An 8,637-nucleotide genomic window follows, 5' to 3' on the forward strand; every position below is an offset into this window, starting at 1 on the left:
AAATATTGCGCTGTGGCTTCCAGAGATGGCAGAAGTACACACATGCTTTACTCAAGTAGACGCACAGATACTTATGTTTAAAACGACTTTGGTAAAAGTTGAAGTACTGACTACACTTCCGTAGTCAATTCAAGAGTTCATGCTTAGCTCATGATTTATGTATAGCTTGTTTGGCATGCTGTCCCGGAAGAGAGCCCTGAGGTCAAAGGATCCTTGAGCCCAGGGCTCCCCCCTTTTGCAGGGCGAGGGGAGATTGAGCTCAGGTCAAGGCGAACTTCCTGAGAGTAAGACATCACAAAAAAGGTTTAGGCTTATTTTATCTATAATAAAGAGCACATTTGGATGGTGGGAGGAAACCGAGGAACCCGGGGGAAACCCACGCGGACATGGGGAGAACATGCAAACTCTGCACAGAAATACCAGATGGCTCTGCGAGGACCCAACGCCATTGGTATTCTTGCTGTGAGGCAACAGTGCTAGTCATTGGGCCACCGTGCCGCCCATTCTGGATAAAGGAGGAAGAAGGGGAGGAGGGGGGTTTCTCCAGAAGAAGATAGGTGTAGAAAGGTAATGAGGATATATATAGTGACTTAAGATCCTCTGATTGGAGGATCATGATTAGTTCATGTGGACCAGCTGGGTCAATCATGAGCACATGCTCCTCTCGAAATTAGTTTAAAATTAAACTTCATGTTAAAGTAAAGAAGTATCGCCTGAAATATGTACTTAAAGAGCCTCTATTGTGGGTTTTTGAGAATGACCTTCCATGTAGTGTGTAACAGCTCTAAGTGAAGTGAAATATTCAGCTAAGGCTTAATTCTGAAAGTGGACAGTGTTTAAAACTATTTATTCATTTTTAAATAAGTCGACTCCAAGTACTTCAAATGAATCATCTTCATAACGAGTCTTTAGTCGCTTCGGCATGACATGGATATGAAACTTAAGCCCCGCCCAGTTGTTGCTTGAGCAAACCTGGGAAAATTGAAACCTGCGTTCCCGACCACAAGCACAGTAGCAAGGAAAAAGAGGCTAGACACACACTGTAGCAGATCCCGGATGAATCAGCGCTATACTCTGCTGGATATTATTGGATGTGCTTCTGGAATCTACACACTTACGACAGAGAATTCATCGGTCGTTTGTTCAAGGAAGGATCAGAAAAGACTATTGATGTAAGGGACTATGTCAGTGCATGGATCATTGAATCATGGATCAGTTTCTTCCTCCATTTCACAAGTGAAAGTTTGTGTGATTAAAATGGCCGCTTCTTGTTTTCTTTAGCTTGCAAATGATGTATTTAATTGTGTTTTGTTACTTGTAATCGATTGTTCTGTATCACCCTACTGAAAAAGCCAGCTTAAACCAGGTTTTAGCTGGTCGACCAGGCTGGTTTTAGAAGGGTTTTAGCCATTTCCAGCCTGGTCTTAGCTGATCAGGCTAGGAAATGACCAGGTAAGTCCAGCGTGCTGCTTTTTTAAGGATTTAAATGCGTTTGTGAGCTTGCGTTCCCCTGCCATTTGTCGTTGCTTTGGTAACTGCCAGCTGTTCTTACACACTTGCAGCAGTCAACTTTCACAATAGTTCAGCTTTTGCCACTGTGTAGATTAATACTGAATGTGTGTCATGGTTAAGAATAGAGCAACATGCTGGTGTTAAACTGCATTCACATACCTGCCAGGATCTGTCCCTAAAAATCCAGGAGACAGGGGGGCACTCTCGGCGAACGGCGATCATGCCACCCTCAACCCGAAAGTGAAAAAGTAAGTGACTGGTTTGCGGATGAAAGTGAGTACCAGGAGGGAGGGGGTGGGTGTCGTAGATGAAAGTAAGGACCAAGGGGTTTACGGACATCCCCCTCACTATTCTTCTGCCCACTATCTCTATGGACGCGCCGGCCCTGATAACACTGTTGAGAACCGGGTACTGTGCACTATGGTGTTAGTAACTAAGCGTGTATGCACTCTGACTACTTCTCTATATTGTTGATGAGCTGTGGTGGGCATTTCACTCTGTCTCACTCTGAACGCTGTCAGTGTCGATCAATCGCAACAGCCTGTCATTGGTCCAATCAGCACAGATAAGCTTCGTGCTGAGCAGGGGTTTGGGAACTAATGAATCCCTGGTGGCGAGGCAGTGGCGCAGGAGGTAGTGCTGTCGCCTCAAAGCATGAAGGTCGCTGCGTTCGCATGGGTTTCCTCCGGGTGCTCCGGTTTCCCCCACAGTCCAAAGACATGCCGTACAGGTGAATTGGGTAGGCTAAATTGTCCGTAGTGTATAAGTGTGTGTGTGAATGTGTGTGGATGTTTCCCAGAGATGGGTTGCGGCTGGAAGGGCATCCGCTGCGTATAAAAAAAAACTTGCTGGATAAGTTGGCGGTTCATTCCGCTGTGGCGACCCCGGACTAATAAAGGGACTAAGCAGACAAGAAAATGAGTGAATGAATGAATGAATGAATCCCTGAACGAATCATATTGGAGTCGCTGGGATAATTAGGTAAAAATAAACGCATATTACAAGACATTAATAGTGTTCTTCGACCTTGCATGCATATCATCCTGTTGTTAGAGACCCTTACAACCAAAATATAACCCTTTTAATGTATAATAGAGGCTCTTTAGGTACTTTTTACTGCTACATGTTTTAGTTTCACTAGCTACCCTGTTTCAACCACAGTTCAAAGACGTGATATAGGTGAATATTAAGTAACTAAAATGACAGTTGTGTATAAATGTGTGTATGTGTGAATGTGAGCGTGTATGGGTGTTTCCTAGTATTGGGTTGCAGCTGGAAGGGCATCCAATGTGTATAACATATGTTAAAATATTTAGTGACTCATAGTCAGGGCCGGCGCGTCCATAGAGGTGACCTAGGCGGCCGCCTAGTGCGGCAGTATAGAGAGGGCGGCGTCCTCAGTTATGTCCGCGACTCCACCCTCACCACCCGCGTCCTCAGATATATTCGCGCATAGACGACAGAGAGGGCAGCGTCAGCGACACCTCCATCAGCACCTGCGTGTCCTTAGTTATATCTGCGCATAGGGCGGCAGAATAGAGAGCGCTGTGTCCGCGACACCTCCCTCCCTCCCTCAGCACCCGCGCGTCCTCAGTTATATTTTCATAACCATTTTCATAACCATTCACTTTCGTTTTCACATTGGGGTTGAGGGCGGCGTGATCGTGCTCTGCCAAGAGCGACAGTTCAGCTTGCTCCGGCACTGTTCATAGTGTGAATGAGTGTGTATGGGTGTTTCCCAGTGATGCGGTTCATTCTGCTGTGGCGGCCCCAGATTAATAAAGGGACTAAGCCGAAAAGAAAATGAATGAATGAATGAATTAATGTATTATACACTTAAATATTGCATTTAGGTTATATTTATGTTGTATAATTTAAATAAAGAGAAAATAAACTAACATTTTGTGTTTGTCATCAGAAAATGGAGACAAAAAAATCTTAATATTCATAAAAAACACAAAGTTGTTCAAACATTCATTAATTTTCTTGTTGGCTTAGTCTCTTTTTTAATGCAAGGTCACCACAGCGGAATGAACCACCAACTTATCCATCAAGCTTTTGCACAGCGGATGCCCTTCCAATCCATATAGGGAAACATCCATGCACACAACAGACAATTTAGCCTACCCAATTCACCTGTACAGCATGTGCTTGGACTATGGGGGAAACCGGAGCACCCGGAGGAAACCCATGCGAACGCAGGGAGAACATGCAAACTCCACACAGAAACGCCAACTGAGCCGAGGCTCGAACCAGCGACCCAGCGACCTTCTTACAGTGAGGGGACAGCACAACCGACTGCACCACTGCTTCGCCCCTGTTCAAACATCATCAGAAAATAACAAGAGCTGTCCTTTAATGTTTGTGTTCATTCAGTAGATTTCCACAGATTCTGAAAGTTAGAAAAATAATAAATGTGGAGGCCTCTGAGCAGATATGAATAATGGAGGTGTAATCTGAATCTGCGCTCTGAACGTCTCTGACATGAGGATGAGCACAAGCGTTCTCTCCAGACGACGTTGCGTGTCTCCTCAGGCCCGTCGACAGCCGAGGACAAATAAAAGCGTGACTCGGTGACCTGTGTGTTTTCCAGAGGCCTGACTCTGCACATGCTAATGAGGGGCGCTTCTCTGAGCTTACACACACACACACTGCACCACAGAGCTTTGCTAAACATGACAACCCGCCCCGGGACACCTGAGGACGACCTCAAAGGACAATTTAATGTTTCAGAAAATGAAAGGCTCTGTACACAGCTAGCAATTTTGGGTTCCCAGAACATTCTCTGTCTGTTGGCCATGCTCGTAAGTTTCCTTTACGTAAACAGAATGTTCACTTAGGAGAACTTACCTCTGAAATAGGTTTTTACAAAAAATAATAATAATATATTTGACGGGCGACGCGGTGGCGCAGTAGGTAGTGCTGTCGCCTCACAGCAAGAAGGTCGCTGGTTTAAGCCTGTGTTTCTGTGTGGAGTTTGCATGCTCTCCCTGTGTTCACGTGGGTTTGCTCTGGTTTCCCCCACACTCCAAAGACATGCAGTACAGGTGTATTGAATAAGCTAAATTGACCATAGGGTATGTGTGTGAAAGCAAGAATGTATGGGTGTTTCCCGGTGTGGTGTTGCGACTGGAAGAACATCCGCTGCATAAAACATATGCTGGATAAGTTGGCGGTTCATTCCGCTGTGGCAACCCCTGATTGATAAAGGGACTAAACTCAAAATGAAATAAATGAAGGAATAAATTTGGCCGTGGATAGCAATGTAGCCTCACAGCAACAAGGTTGCTGGTTCGAGCCTCGGCTGGCCCAACTGGCATTTCTGTGTGGAGTTTGCATGTTCTCCCTGTGTTGGCGTGGGTTTCCTCCGGGTGCTCCGGTTTCTCCCACAGTCCAAACACATGCACTATAGGTCAATTAGATAAGCTAAGCTGTCTGTTGTGTATGAGTGTCCTGGTCCTCCAGGTTGGGGGTTGAGTGATGGGCTATTGACCCACCTAGTAAACATTAGATGTTACAAAACACCAACATGGTGCGGCTAAATATCAACATCAATACAAACAGTTCTGGGAGTAAGTAAGTAGGTAACACATTAAACTCATGAAAATGATCACTACCTTAACTGGCCTTTTATGAATATTGTAATGAAGTTTACGGCCCTTTGGCCGCCAGGAAGAAGGAGGCGGAGAACTGACGCAGTTTTAAAATATTTGTTTATAACATGAACGGCAGCTCCTCACGGAGACTGCCGTCTAAACCAAAACAAACGGAAAAGCAAAAGTAAAACAATATGTCAATATGGCCCGGTCCTCTCTCGGCTTCCTCTGCCATCGTTCCTCCTCTTATAGTCCAGAGCCAGCCTGATCTCACGAGAAAATGTAAGAGAGTTCAGTCGTACGAAATGGTACGATTTTCAAAAGGAGGCGTGGCACCTGACCCCACCCCTAACCCCAACCGTCACTGGGGAATAAGCAAATCGTACTAAATTGTACGAATTAGATCGTACGAATTCATACGAATTAGCCACTAAATAAAAAAAGTTACGAATTGCCGTGAGATTGTGTTGTCCAGAGCTCCTACTATGGGATTCGAGCCCGGTGCGCACCGCAGGTGCATCCACTTAGGCGGCGGCCTCATTCCGTTCCCATGGCTCTCGGCCACGCCCCCTCGCCACAAATATAAACTGCATGAAGATTATCCAAAAACAAAAACAGCACTTGCTGAATGTCCCAGGGTCTCTCTGGTGGAGAGTTGCAACATGTGGTTATCACCTACAACTGATTGAATATCCTTTTTTTAAAGCATTTATTAAAGAAAAGATCTTTTATTTAACAATTTGTAACAACATATTATTAATTTCTTAAAGACTGCATTACTGTGTGATGCATAAATTAAATGTCGCTGCTCTAAATGTCTCCCTTCCCAAGTGCCCACTGTCTATTTTCAAGCACATTAGGTGGACGTTGCAAACCTACTGAATTTCCTCCGTATCATATGGTAGGAGAGTCTATGCTTGGGGGTGAAAGACTGAGAAATAAAGATTACACAGATATAAAGCTTGTCTACGACCTGTAAGTGTGTGTTCAGAGATTGCCGCTAATAGGTAATCTGCACTGAGCATTGTTGTGTATGAAACATGGTTAGTCTACGTTAGGCCACTTACCATTTCTTTTTATTATTTCCAGCTTTAAAGTGCAGCCATGAAGGCATGCAGAGCCCATTGATCTGAATCCACTCAATGCAGGACTGTATTATCCGCTTGAACTGTAGTGGAGTTTGGGTCGCAGTGACCCGCGGGCCGCTGAACTCTGCGCCGCTGTCTCTTTAATTGCTGGATATGCTGAGTTTCTGAAGACTCAGCGCTACTGTAAGTGGAGAGAGTCTGGACCGACCTGTCGATTGATCAAGATAAATGAAGAGCAGCCAGCGTTTAATGAACTACAGCACCGGCATGTGAATCAAACACTTCAGCAGCAGGCATACTTTAGGAAAACACAAACACACTCACACACGTTTATGCTTAAAGTCGGAATTAAATCAAAATGTGCTCTTCTTATTTTTTGATATTCATTCATTCATTTTCTTGTCGGCTTAGTCCCTTTATTAATCCAGGGTCGCCACAGCGGAATGAACCGCCAACTTATCCAGCACATTTTTTATGCAGCGGATGCCCTTGCAGCCGCAACCCATCTCTGGGAAACATCCACACACACTCATACACTACGAATGACCCAATTCACCTGCACCGCATGTCTTTGGACTGTGGGGGAAACTGGAGCACCGGGAGGAAACCCACGCGAATGCAAAGAGAACATGCAAACTCCTCACAGAAATGCTAAATAAGCCGAGGATCGAACCAGCAACACAGCGAACTTCTTGCTAGGCCACTGCATTGCCTATTTATATATATATATATATATATATATATATATATATATATATATATATATATATATAGCAGGTCTTGTTATGAGCTAAATATATGTGCACTTCATTATTTTAATTAGTTTGCCTTTAGAATCTTTAATCAAATATCACAAAAAATGTCTTTAGGGCGGGGCTATTAGTTGTTTACAACGGGACTATCATTTCTTAAGGGTGGTGCTATTCGTGTTTTAGGGCAGGGCTACCAAGTATTTACAATGGGATTATAATTTCTTTAGAGCAGTGTCATTAGTCCTTTAGGGCGGGGCTATCAGTTCTTTACAACTAGACTATCATTTCTTTAAGGCGGAGCTATTAGTCCTTTAGGGTGGAGCTATCAGTAAGTTAGGGTGGGGATAACAGTAATTTAAGGCGGGGCTATCTGTAATGTAGGGTGGGGCTATAAGTAATTTAGGGTGGGGATATCAGTAGTTTAGGGTGGGGCTATCAGTAATTTGGGACCGGGGTAATAGTAATTTAGGGTGGGGATATCAGTAATTTAGAGTGAGGCTATAAGTAATTTAAGGTGGGGATATCAGTTATTTAGGGTGGGGCTATCAGTAATTTGTGATGGGGTAAGAGTAATTTAGAATGGGGATATCAATAATTTAGGGCGGGGCTATACGTAATTTAGGGTGGGGATATCAGTAATTTAGAGCGGGGCTATCAATAATTTAGGGTGGGGCTATAAGTAATTTAGGGTGGGGCTATCAGTAATTTGGGGTGGGGCTATAAGTAATTTAGGGTGGGGCTATCAGTAATTTAGGGTGGGGATATCAGTAATTTAGGGTGGGGCTATCAGTAATTTAGGGCGGGGCTATCAGTAATTTAGGGTGGGGATATCAGTAATTTAGGGTGGGGATATCAATAATTTAGGGTGGGGCTATAAGTAATTTAGGGTGGGGATATCAGTAATTTAGGGCGGGGCTATCAGTAATTTAGAGTGGGGCTATCAGTAATTTAGGGTGGGGATATCAGTAATTTAGGGCGGGGCTATCAGTAATTTAGGGTGGGGATATCAATAATTTAGGGCGGGGCTATAAGTAATTTAGGTTGGGGATATCAGTAATTTAGAGCGGGGCTATCAATAATTTAGGGTGGGGATATCAGTAATTTAGAGCGGGGCAATCAGTAATTTGGGGTAGGGCTATAAGTAATTTAGGGTGGGGCTATCAGTAATTTGGGGTGGGGCCATAAGTAATTTAGGGTGGGGATATCAGTAATTTAGGGTGGGGCGATCAGTAATTTGGGGTGGGGATATCAGTAATTTAGAGCGGGGCTATCAGTAATTTAAGGTGGGGGATATCAGTAATTTAGGGCAGGGTCATCATTTAAAAATCATTCTAAACCCGGAAGCTGAAATTAGCTGACAAAAGCTCAAAATTCTCCAGTTTACTCCACAATTAAAGCTGACAGATGCTAACATTGTCATGATGCTCAACACACACAAATCTGTTAACATCTGAAAAAAAGTACTCGAGGGTTTTGTGAACCTATAAAGATGAAATGCAGCCGTGCGTTCCTCTGGCTATATAATTCATGTTCTCCAGAAATGTATATAGGGCTACGTTTTCAGAATGAGCCTGGTGATGCTGGAAAATAAGTAGGAGCTGACTTTCACCACATTAGTGTTCATTCTAAAGAAAAAAAGAAAGAAAAAAGTGTGAGAAAGGCGACTGGAATAAGCATATTCATTAAAAA

This window comes from Danio rerio, chromosome 18 (genome assembly GCF_049306965.1).
Source record: "Danio rerio strain Tuebingen ecotype United States chromosome 18, GRCz12tu, whole genome shotgun sequence".
Classification (NCBI taxonomy): domain Eukaryota; kingdom Metazoa; phylum Chordata; class Actinopteri; order Cypriniformes; family Danionidae; genus Danio; species Danio rerio.